Source organism: Argentina anserina, chromosome 5, assembly GCF_933775445.1.
Source record: "Argentina anserina chromosome 5, drPotAnse1.1, whole genome shotgun sequence".
Lineage (NCBI taxonomy): Eukaryota > Viridiplantae > Streptophyta > Magnoliopsida > Rosales > Rosaceae > Argentina > Argentina anserina.
The window spans coordinates 824,181-837,385 of record NC_065876.1 but is presented as its reverse complement, the minus strand read 5'-3'; the positions used below and the strand labels follow the sequence as shown (position 1 = coordinate 837,385).

The following is a 13,205-nucleotide window of genomic DNA, read 5'->3' as shown; positions in this document are numbered from 1 at the left end:
ATATCGGCGGTGTATTACGAGAGGGGTAACAGATGTGTACCAGCGTTCTTGGTACCCGTAATATAAATGCATTTGGGTAACCAGAATGGTTACTTAATTTCTCATGAGCGTTTTATTTCATATTTCTTTGGGACGACCAGATGGGTCGTCCATTGACTCATGAGTGCATTTATATTTGATGATTTGTGATTTTTCGTATATATTGATATGCGATTATATTTTCATTTTACTCATACGAGCTATAAGCTTACCGGGTTTGTGTTTACAATCCCGGTGCACCAATCCGATGGTGTAGGGGATAATTCCGCAGGTGTTGATTAGTGGAGATTGAGTGACAACTCCGGAGGCTCGAAGTCGTTCGAATCCTACTTGTGGTGAGGTTTTCAGCGTGGATTTGTATGTGAGAATTGGTGTGGTTTTATTTGTGAGAATTGTGAGTGATTGTGAGGATTATTACATTTCCATTTTATGTAAGGATTATAAATTTGGTTTGTAATAATTGGTTTGTCTGAGTTGTATTGAGAACTCAGAATTGATCCACTGTGACATTTTAAATGATTTCGATTTCATTGAGATTATTTTGTGTTTAACGACTTTGAAATTTTGAATTTTTAAGCTCGAAATTTTGGGGTCGTTACAGTTGGTATCAGCTAAGGTCTCGCCGACGGAGTGCGATGAAGACAGGAATTTTGAGGACAATTGGGTTGGATTCGATGAAGACGACGTGTTTGATATCGGGAGGGCTGAGCTTGATCATGATATGTGGATTTGTTAACAAATGGTATCCCAAAAGTAAAACAAATGATAAAAGAACAAAGACTTTTCTTCTTCGGTACAAGTACAACCACGCAAAGTACGGAACCCAAGTAGGTGTCAATGAGAAGGATATATAATCGCGTAGGTCAAACTGTCAAAGAGTTCAACTTACAAGGCTAAAATATGTTGAGTTTAGAATTCCTAAAAAAAAATGAACGGTAAAAATAAAAGAGATGAAAAATGAACGGTAGTATTAAGTACTAAGAACGTATCTAAAGTTTTTTTGAAGAAGGCTAATTTATCCAAGAGCCCGATTTTTTGGACTCTTTTTGAGCTCTTCACAACAAAAACAAAAGAACAAGTTATAAACTTAAACTTCGAATTATATGATATATGTCAGGTATTTGAAGAAATTTCTCTTAGCCTACCACACATATAGGTTCTCAAATAGCATACGTTATCAAACGTATCATCACAAAATTTCATTGTAAGATTGATTAATAGACCGTCTAATATAGGGTACGAGTAGTAAAGACGATAGAAGTGAAGGTAGTGTGAGGATAATGTAGGGTGATTTAAATTTCAATCTTCATGTTAGAAGTAAAGACGATAATGTAGGGTGATTTAAATGAAGATATTTAAATTTCAATCTTCATGCTAGAAGTAAAGACGATAATGTAGGGTGATTTAAATTTCAATCTTCATGCTAGAAGTGTAAAGTTAACAAAAATAGTATGCATTTAAGTCATATTATCTGCTGTCACTTATACATGTTTAATGGTTTCTATTAAAACTTATAAAAGATTGAGGATGATAGAAGTGAAGGTAGTGTGAGGCTGAGCCAGAGAAATGCTACACTAGTTGCTCTGTTGCTATTTCATGAGAATATTAAGATGAATTAAGAGAAGACATCATTGTGATAATGCTTTGTTTGTCTGGCCCGAATATGGTGACCCGTGGCCAGCAAGGTTGGTCCAGCATATCTGTATGTAGATCACTGTCACGAATTTAGTGGAGCGACCATCGACTATGATTAAAAATGGGAAATTAACAGCTGAAATCTTTATCGAAAAGCGAGGGATGATGATTAGAATCTTGTTTGGGTGCGGCGCACACAAGTTATAGTGATGGAGTGATTAGAATGAGAGTGCATGTGGATTTGTTAACTGAGTTCGATGATTCTGTGACTAATGAGAGAGATACGAGCTTTGATGAGAGAAGCGGCAGCCGTTATCTTCAATTAGATAAGACGGTTAAGTTGGGTGGGTATTTGATATATTAAGCAACGGAGGTGTAATAAGTAATTGAGTACACTTATTTCCAAGAAAAAAAAATTGAGTACACTTAGCATTAGGAGCAAAGACTAAAATATTGATAATATTCCTAATAATTATCGTGATATTTTCGTTTTTTTAACTATAAAATATTTACTCACATGTCAAATAAATATTATATGATATTCTTGATATTTCTCAAAATTATCACAATATTCTAGATATTTTACTGATAAATTGCTTTAATATCATCTCAAATGTTGAAAATTGAGATAAAATATTGGTGCTGGTAGGGGGAATCAAACCCTACACTCCCATGATGTGTTAAATCATCCCAACCAATCATCCTAACCATCCTCGCTAAGATGGTTTGTGTTACATTTGTACGCAATTATATATAAGTGCTTGCTAATAATTTCAAAATATTTTAATTATCTTGATTAAAATTTTTATAAAAATCGATATTTTATGATATTTCTTTCAAAATATATATTTTTCAGAAGGTCGAAATATCTAATTTCCATGATATTTTATTCCTTATTTAGAAGAAAAACTAATGAAGAATTGGATAAGATGGTAAGTTGGTGGGTATTTGATATATTAATTAGGATGGGTGCAACAAACAAGGAGGGGAGGTCATTTCCTGGTGGCTTTGCTTTTTTCAGAAATAGTAGCTACGGGCGGGAATGCTTATAGTTTTTTGTTGACTTTTTTTTCATCATTAATTAATATTCACTTGAAAGCTTCTATTTATACCTCCTAAAATGGTACTTAGACCTTTATTTTTTTCTATATAGTTTTGACTTAGTCAATGCATATAAAATTACCAAAAAACAATTCTTAGTTTATCTATTCTAAATTACAAATGTAGATAATTATATTTTATATTTATTACTCCCAAAGTGGGATATGAAATTGCATAAAATGATTTAATTGATTACCTTCTTTTTTTGTTAATATCATAAGTCAAAAATTAAATGTAGATGATTAACATCAAATTGAATGTAGACAATTTAATGTATAAACTATATGACTATCTAAAAATTTTCTCATAAACTTTAAAGAGTCAAATAACAAAATTTGTTCATCAGAGGTTAAAATATTTCATATACGTTGATGTTAATTCTTGGTGAGTTATATATATATATATATATATATATATTAGTGAATGAAAAAGTTAGTCTACTAATTTTTTCATGAATTTATAAAATGAGTGGAAGAGTGAATTAATTTGAGGATATAGTTTGTGTAATTATTATACATTTTCTGAGTTGTGTATAATAAATGAATTTGAAATAGAGTATGAAATTAATTAATTGATAATAGTCTGATTTAATATACCAAATTAGATATTGGGCATTTTAGGAAAACTATGAAGGTCTAAATATCATTTTAGGTATCTATATAAACGCAATATGAAGGTCCACTGAGTAAGGAGATCTAAATACCATTTTTAGAGGTATGAATAAAAACTCCCTATTCACTTTCTTTCTTCTGCTCATAAATATAAGAAATAATGTCTCAACCAAAAATTAATGGGGTCTAGTAACCTGTTTATTGAGGGCCGAGTCAATAATTTATTTATGGTTGTCACTATTTGGGGTCAATGTAGGTGTTGATATCTGTTTTTTCACAAACCCAAAACCAAGGCTCACTATGCAAATATTTAGGTCAATGATCCTAAAGTCACGCACTCATGTCAAGCTTAATATCAAGTCAAGCGTAGCTTAAGCAAGACACACAATTTGCATAGACCCAAGCTACGTTTTAGGGCTTACACGAAGGGTGATGGTGTGAAAGTAACGGTGCCTATGAGGCCCATTGTTTAAACAAGGTTCATGAATAACTTTTGACTTGGGAGCTAAAATTTATGTTTTACGAAATCTAAGTCTCTACATGGGTTCGTAGAGAAATGAGGAACAAGCAAAATTGAGCCCAAACCCACTAAACCAAATCCCAAGCCCAAAATCCATTAGGTGAGTCTCAACCCAAATATCCATAGAATCATCTTCTTCCTAAAATAGATATCACGTTCTAGCCAGATTGTTGCTGGGATTGGTGTTTGATCAATTATGCTAAGCATCCTTGAATTCATGGAAAAAAAAATCTCATCCACATCTTTCATAATCTCTTTTCAATTCCCAACCCCTCATATACCTTAGTGCTCACAAGTTCTCTTACCAGATTTTAAGGAACCCAAATCCCAGAATCACAACAGCAAGAATCCAGAAAGAAGCCATTGTCCTAGACTGTGCACCGTTGTTCTACAACCTATCAATTCAAACAAAGACCCATAGCCCTTTCACCAATTTGGTTGCATGGAGGAAATCAATCTCAAAAATATAGCAACCTTGCCGCTAGTAAACAACACACAACAACATAGAAACTTTAAGATTGAGATCATGCTTCGTCTCTTCGAATCTGGCTTTCACCCAATTTACCTTGAATCATGCAATCCTCTATCTACCAAACTCTCAAGCATCCAGCTCCTTCACCACATCATCTGTAAGTCTTATTCTTGTGAAATTGATACAAATTTGATGTTGTTATCATCAAGTCAATCACAACAAATTCATTCTTGGATCATTTCCTTGATTGATTTTGGGCCTAGTCGCACCGCCTCAAAGCACCCTCTTACAGTAGGTCAGTAATTTAGTATGTGGGTTACAAAAGGTTAGTAAGTGGGGTTACTATCAGTCTATAGTATATTATGGGTGTTACTAGGTGTCAATAATGTATTATTATGGATTACTATGGTTAAAAAATTTATTGTTTAGAGTTACTGAAAGTTAGTAATTCATTTTTTTGCAGTTAAGTACTATACATCAATTATATGATATTTTGAAATTAATAAGATGCTTACTAAGGGGTCAACAATTTTTTTTGTGGGTTACTTAGGGTTAGTAGCATGATTATTGGGGGTCAATAATTTATTATTGTGGATTGTTAGAGGCAGTAATTTATTGCTAGTAATATCAGTGACTGGATTTGCAATTCCAGCTATCGTTGACTAGATTTCCAATTCCGACCACCGGTGACTCGAAATTTATTACGGGTTACTGGTGACCGGTGAGGTTGCGGCCTAGTGTTATCTCTCATCAAATTTTTCTCTATATAATTGTTTTAATTTGTGAGGGTAAATAGTTTTAAAATAATATTTTTTTTGTACAAATTGGACAAATGTTTAGTTATCTTGAGTTGAAATGGGCATATTTTGAAATGTGTCATTAAAATGATCAAAGAGTGGGCCAAATTAGTACTAAATTGACAGTTTTCCCCACCGATTAATACTACGTACATGTATATCATACGTGAAACTTCTATCATGAAACAAGGCCAAACATAACCTAACAAAACCGAACCAGAATACCAAAACGGCAGAACCTCATCATTTTGGTTTCTTGCAAATTTAAAAACAATAACAACGTAACAAGAATACAAGAACTCTCTAGAGCATGTAAAATGAAGTTACAAACAAGCATGTAAAATGAAATTACAAACACAATAATAAGTATGAGTATATTCCAGTTTCATTGCAGAACAATCAAGGATTGCGCTTGAGAAGAACGAACAGTCCGACAGCCATGCCATCACGAGAAGTAATGGGAGAACGATCCTGTACATTCTTGGAGTATCGATGAAACAGTGGTTCTATAATTTCACTGCCGAAGTGTTGGGTGAGAATATTCTCAAATCCTGATCTAGCCTGCTCACTACGCAAAGGGGTAGGCCTCTCAGGCAACTGTATCATCGTTGATCTCTATTATCTTCCTTAGCTCTTCCATGGATGGCGAGTAGATAGGCAAGTTGAAAGAGTCAAGTTTCTCTCCACTTATTAAACCCTACACACAAAAAATAATACGTACCGTTATATGTTTCATATGATGTTATCGGATTATTACTGAGCGATGTTATGTATATATACTTATATAGTGATATTGTTATACCTCATTAACCATATCTAATAGACAAGACTCCATGGGTTCAAAAAGCGGATTAAAGGAATGTTGTGCAGGAAGAGTTCCATCCGGACGGCCTGGAATCAACAGCAACAATAACCCTCCGGGAACAAGCTCTTGTGCTCGAGCATCAAAGAAACACTGCATGTTCCTAGCATACTGATCCGAAAATGCCTGGCCAACTTCATTAGCTGAATTTCCATACATGATCCTCCCCTTGTTAAATGCTGGTGAGTTGGAGTCAAGTATCTCCTCTGGTACCTTAGAAAGCCATTGGAGAGCATACTGAGAGTAAACAAAGTCTAGGGAAGCTTTAGGAAACAATCTTTCATGGAAAGATCCGGGAACTCCAGCCGCGAAGTATTGCCTATCCTGAGGGAGACTGGCAAAGAGATGGTTGAAATCATTGGACACCAAATCACTGAAGTAAACTTGAATTTCTGCTGGGAGATGACAGTGGCCTTTAACCTGCTGGTATTTTTGTGATACAGCTTCAATGATGTTGTTGATCGCAAAAAATGTATTCGGACCAACAGAACAACCTAAGTCAGCAATCCGGAATGAGCTTGTAATAGGAGACGGTGTTTCAATGTCAAGGTTTTCAACTATGGCTGCCACCAGCATCTTCCTCGAATGATCAGCTGCCTCTCTCTGCAGAAATATAAGTACATATAACTAATAACAATTGAAAAAAGAGGAATATCAACCCTAGCTTCTATGTACAGAAATCTGGCTTGTATGCCGGAAAACTTTCTAAGTTATTTACCTTAACTTTCTAAGGTATATATAGCAAGTTTTCCGGCGATTAAATTCGGGAAGAAGAATGTAATGTTTGAACATACTTGATCAATAGACTGAACAGAGTAGCTGTATCTTCCATCCCCACCGTTCATTGTATATGCAGAGCTGGCCATCTCACTACTCTAGCTCTCTCTGTGGTCGTTCTTTTGAAAATAAGAAAGATAACATCCAAAGTCTCAAACTCTCCCAAGTCCCAACTGTGGAACACCTAAAATGCAAATGTGTAACTAGCAGTTAGCCAGAAACCATTAAGAGCTTTGTTAAGTTGACTACGATCCAGATTTCGATCTACTACTTCAACTTGATTATAATAGAACACTAAATCATGTCCAAAGACGCTACCTTAGATTACTCATTGACGTAATTTAGGGGTGGGTAGCTACAAACCCTACTTCTCCGTTTAATTATTCAATATCCAGATGGTCTGAGGTGCCGTGAATAAGTTTCCACAAAGACTCGTTCCTCACTTGACAATACAGACTCTCTTCTATAAAACATTACGCGTACGATTTCTTAGCTGATCGACGCTGCAGCGTGATGCTGTCATTGCTGTGCGCGCGCACTATTGGGATTTGGGAAGAAATGAAATCCCAATAATTTGATTTAGTCTTCTTCTGAACTCGAGAGATGAAATGCGCGCCAATTCACCGATCTAGAGTTCTAGACCAACATGCATGGATTACAGGATTTACAGCTGCAGATCCAAAATAAACAAACTGCTCATTCGCATCAACGTAATTATCCTCTTTTTCTTTGTAAAAATGAATCACGTCAACTATACACATGCTTGTACTGTTGTACTTGTACATCCCTCTCTCTCTCTCTCTCTCTCTCTCTCTCTCTCTCTCTCTCTCTCTCTCTCACATTACGTAACCCTAGTGACTTTCTAATTAAAAAGCTTATTTTAAGTCGACGCTGATCCAGATTTTTATGTCAAACTCCCACTTGGTTTATACAAATATAAAGACCGATCACTTGCATTATGAGCCAAATCAAAAGACGCATATTTGAAGAAAATGCTAGCACATCAGTAGGCCTTATTATTAAGATCGCGGATTCGAAAAGTATGAGAAGACCCGCAAGTCTGATGGGCTTTTACCCAGCCCGGCCCTCGAGAAAACATGCTTTCGTGGGTAGAGGGCCGAGCTTAGTTTAGAGGTGAAACTCAGTCTGGCCCGCCAAAAGCCTGCAAGGCCTGGCCTGTAAAAGCCTGTTAAGAAATAAAATATTATACATGCATATAATATATTATACATATATCAATTATGGCTTTTTTTTGTAATAATTATACATAAAATATTATATATGTTAATAATACTAGATTTACAATTTTATATTTCTTTATACTATAACTTTATACTAGGTTTAAAATAAAATTGTAGCATTATAAAGCAACTATATGAAGTAAACTTCTCGGGATTAATCGACACACCAGCTGATGTTATTGTTACTAATATTTAGGGACATTGTTACAACTTCATCTAATTCGGACCTCGTCTGACCGTCAGAATTTCTAATAAACCAAAAACCACCACTAATATGCCCTAAGGGAAGATCCATTACCAGGATGCGAACGTCGAAAGATGTTTGCATATATGAAATCATCTAATTTTTTTCACCGATCGTGCGCGGTCGCACCGAGAAAACTCATTTGACAAAGCCCCAGTTAATGAGGTTTTAATATGTCAAAATGCATTTTTTTTTGTTAACCATAGGTACGGACGGTCAAACTTGTCCAAAATGGACGAAATTTTTACGGGGTCCCTAAATATATATACCGATCACATCTGCTGGTGTTGATCGACCGTATTTAGAACCAGAATTGTCGATCGCCGAAGTGTCCACTAATGTATCATAACTTTTATACTACGTTTAAAATAAAACTATCGCATTATGAAGTGACTATATGAATGAAACATATTGGGATTAATCGACACCAGCCGATGTGATTAGTACTTATATTTAGTGACCTTGTAAAAACTTCATCATCTTTTTTCATAACTTTCTAATTTCGGCCATAACTTTCCCGTCCGACAATGGATTTGAGCATGGTTGGTATCATTGGAAAGATCTTTATTCCCTCTTTCATTTGATACCATACCCACTCCGAACTGACCACCGTAGAAGGTGCATGAACCCTCACAAGGGGCCACCGTCTATGGTGGTGCTTCAAGTTATTCTGGCGAAACCGGATCTCAATAATCCCTCATTCTAGTTATTCTCTTAATTTTGGGCATACTCATACCAGTTTCTTTTGAATTTTAACATAATTTTACATATTTAGACATTTCCTCTCAGCATATCATGTACACATGTTGTTCACCCACCGTCACACCCACTGTCACACTACCTGTCACACCCGATGTCACATTGTTTTATGTGATTATGTTGTGACAAGATAAAGAAGCAAAAAAAAAAGAAGAAGAATAAGAAGAAGAATGACTAAAAATAACAAATATTTTGTTTACTGCTATGTGATCTTGTACTTCTCAAATCAACTCATATATACGATCTAAATATCAACATTAATGTGATTTCACACTCTCAGCCACACTAGTTAGCTGCATGTCACACTACCTATCACACAAACATTGTTATGTAATAAGTAGTGTCATGGCTAGTGTGATAAGTGGTGTGACTCTCATTATGACAGTCACTTTGACTGCTATTGTGGGCGACATTGTAACTAAAATAGCTTCATTAACATAGTCGTACCTTTCACAAATCCCACAAAAACTGATAGTCACACTACCCTTTATTAACATAGTGAATAGAAATCACAAAATCACATAAATTGAAACTGAAGATTTGAAGAAACGAAAATAAGAAAAAATTGACTTGGGCACCCAAAATTGCTATGGGCACCCTTATCACCATATCTGCTCTGGGCAATTAGCTTCAAGCTCTCGTTGTTGTCGAGCAGCAGCTTGTACAAACGTAAAAAACTCAAAGCGTCTTTTCTTTCTCCCCCGTCCCGGACAAGAACCCGACCTGATTACTCTCCATGGCTTGCAAATCCTACCTCATAGTGCTCGTCGGGACGATAGTCGATTTGCAAGGATCCTGGTCAATAACACCACCCTATATATATACCCATGAAGTCATGATGTTATACCTCATTAACCATATCTAATAGACCAGACTCTATGGGTTCAACAAGAGGAGTAATGGAATTTTGTGTGGGAAGAGTTCCATCCAGATGGCCTGCAGTGGCGGATCTCTTAGGAGGCCAGAGAGGGCCACGGCCCCTCAGGCGAAAATTAATTATCCCCTTAATTATGTTTTAATTACACAATTAGTGATATGTTTAGTATAAATTGCCCCTCTGGCAAAAAAATTGGTCCCTCCGTAATTATTTTTCAGGTTCCGCCACTGACGGCCTGGAATCAACAACAACAATAACCCTCCGGGAACAAGCTCTTGTGCTCGAGCATCAAAGAAAAACTGCATGTCCTAGCATACTGATCCGAAAATGCCTGGCCAACTTCAATAGTTGAATTTCCATACATAATCCTCCCCTTGTTAAATGCTGATGAGTTGGAGTCGAGTATTTCCTCTGGTACCTTAGAAAGCCATTGGAGAGCATACTAAGAGTAAACAATATCTAAGGAGGCTTTAGGAAACAGTCTTCCATGAAAAGATCCCCGAACTCCAGCCGCGAAGTATTGCCTGTCCTCAGGGAGACTGGCAAAAATTTGATTGAAATCATTGGACACCAAATCACTAAAGTAAACTTGAACTTCTGCTGGGAGATGAGAGTGTTCTTTAACGAGCTGGCATTTTTGTGCTAGAGCTTCAATGATGTTGTTGATCGCAAAGAATGTATTCGGACCCACAGACCAACCCAAATCAGCAATCCGGAACGAGCTTCTAGCAGGAGGCTCAGTTTCGACATCAAGGTTTCGACTATGGCTGCCATCAGCATTCTCTTCGACCGATCAGCTGCTTCTTTCTACACAATATAACTACATGTCATTAACAATCAGAGAGACAAATATATCAACCTTTGTGTGTATAGGCTTGTGTGTGGGTTAAAAAATATTGACAGCAAAATGGTCGTACGTACATGAACACCAGAGTGCACAGAGTAGCTGTATTTTCCATCCCCACCGATCATTGTTTGTGCAGAGCTCGTCATCTCTGGAACCCAAACTGCAGATGTGCAACGAGCGGAAGGGTAACACTTATGTAACCTTAGAGCATCCGCAGCGGCGAGCAATTTTGCCGGCGTGCTCGAGCAGGAGGAGGGACCAGCCGGAGGAGCTCGAGCAGGAGAAGGGGAGGCTCGCACCGGCGAGCAGGAGGAGGCGAGCTGCTCGCCCAGTCAACCCAGCCGCGGTGCTCGTCCGATCGCTCGAGCAAATTTTGCTCCGGCGTTTGCTCGATCGCCTGGCGGAGCCCACCGCCCGTGGGTGACGTCAGGCGCGGGCGAATTTTTTTTATGTTAGGCGCGTGCAACGCACGCGCCAAAAAAAAATCGAGCCAATGAATGGCTGCCACGTGTCAAGCAGATTGGCCAATACCCCCAGTAGAAGTTTACTACCTCTAGTAAACTTTAGTAAAAATTTTACTAACCCCAGTAAACTTTATTTTTTGCATCTAAGTTGATTTTTCTCCGTTTTAAGGTGTGTTATGGCCTTTAGAAATACTCTTTTTCAAGTTTAATACCCCCAGTAGAAGTTTACTACCTCTAGTAAACTTTAGTAAAAATTTTACTAACCCCAGTAAACTTTATTTTTTGCATCTAAGTTGATTTTTCTCCGTTTTAAGGTGTGTTATGGCCTTTAGAAATACTCTTTTTCAAGTTTAATACCCCCAGTAGAAGTTTACTACCTCTAGTAAACTTTAGTAAAAATTTTACTAACCCCAGTAAACTTTATTTTTTGCATCTAAGTTGATTTTTCTCCGTTTTAAGGTGTGTTATGGCCTTTAGAAATACTCTTTTTCAAGTTTAATACCCCCAGTAGAAGTTTACTACCTCTAGTAAACTTTAGTAAAAATTTTACTAACCCCAGTAAACTTTATTTTTTGCATCTAAGTTGATTTTTCTCCGTTTTAAGGTGTGTTATGGCCTTTAGAAATACTCTTTTTCAAGTTTAATACCCCCAGTAGAAGTTTACTACCTCTAGTAAACTTTAGTAAAAATTTTACTAACCCCAGTAAACTTTATTTTTTGCATCTAAGTTGATTTTTCTCCGTTTTAAGGTGTGTTATGGCCTTTAGAAATACTCTTTTTCAAGTTTAATACCCCCAGTAGAAGTTTACTACCTCTAGTAAACTTTAGTAAAAATTTTACTAACCCCAGTAAACTTTATTTTTTGCATCTAAGTTGATTTTTCTCCGTTTTAAGGTGTGTTATGGCCTTTAGAAATACTCTTTTTCAAGTTTAATACCCCCAGTAGAAGTTTACTACCTCTAGTAAACTTTAGTAAAAATTTTACTAACCCCAGTATACTTTATTTTTTTTACATCTAAGTTGATTTTTCTCCGTTTTAAGATAAGTAAGTTCTTTATGCTTTTACCAAACGGGTATTCTCCTCATCTTATAAGCTAAGGAGTGACACGTGTCAATTCTCTACTAGTCGAAAATCTTATCGGAAATCTGCTCCAATTATTTTAGCGACAATGACACGTGGTAGTGACACGTGTCAATTATCTATTAGTCGAAAATCTTATCGGAAATTTTGAATAATATCGAGTCGATAATGACACGTGGCACATTATTATTGGTTGTAAATATATCTGATAAAAAAAATTAATTATTACACAACAAGACAAAATTGAATTGCTCAAACAAATTGTAAATGGGTGTGTGAAAAAATCGATTTGCTTGAGCAAAATATGAAATCGATTTGCTTGAAGCAAAATTTGCTTCTGGCCCTACCATTTGCTTGAGCAAATGCAATTTATGGGTGCGGATGCTCTTAGGGACCATTTTATAGAGCTTTTCTAAATGGTCACGAGCGGATGCATAGTTGTTATATCACGTGTTTCAACCACCTGCATCGCAACCATTTCATATTTTTCAAAAATATATCTTTTAATGTCAGCACTAGAGAGAAATCTTTAATATACGCATTTTATTAATTATGAGCCAGTTGTCTAAAATCGCCTATCAAAATTGTATCAGCCAAAAGACAAAATATACTGGAAATATATGATATTAGGAGATTTATCGACTTTGCTTTTTATTTATTTATTAAATATATTATAAATAATGACGGCTTACATGCTCATAGTACTATGGCTGGGATGTGTTTTTTAAAGTTAAAAAAAAACCATTAAGTTTAATGTCAACATGGCTGAGTATCATTGTATCAATGTTAGCCATTGCTAAGAGTAGTGTCACCTCACGCTGCAGTATTGCTGCATTTCTAATTGAGAAATTTTAAATACACACAAACCTCTTAATACA

At 36.2% G+C, this 13,205-nt stretch overlaps 2 pseudogenes; both read right to left on the bottom strand.

Moving 5' to 3' along the window:
• Positions 1-5,574: 5,574 nt before the first annotated feature.
• Positions 5,575-6,903, bottom strand: LOC126796031 (loganic acid O-methyltransferase-like; annotated as a pseudogene).
• Positions 6,904-7,955: 1,052 nt separating this feature from the next.
• Positions 7,956-10,928, bottom strand: LOC126793846 (loganic acid O-methyltransferase-like; annotated as a pseudogene).
• Positions 10,929-13,205: the final 2,277 nt, after the last annotated feature.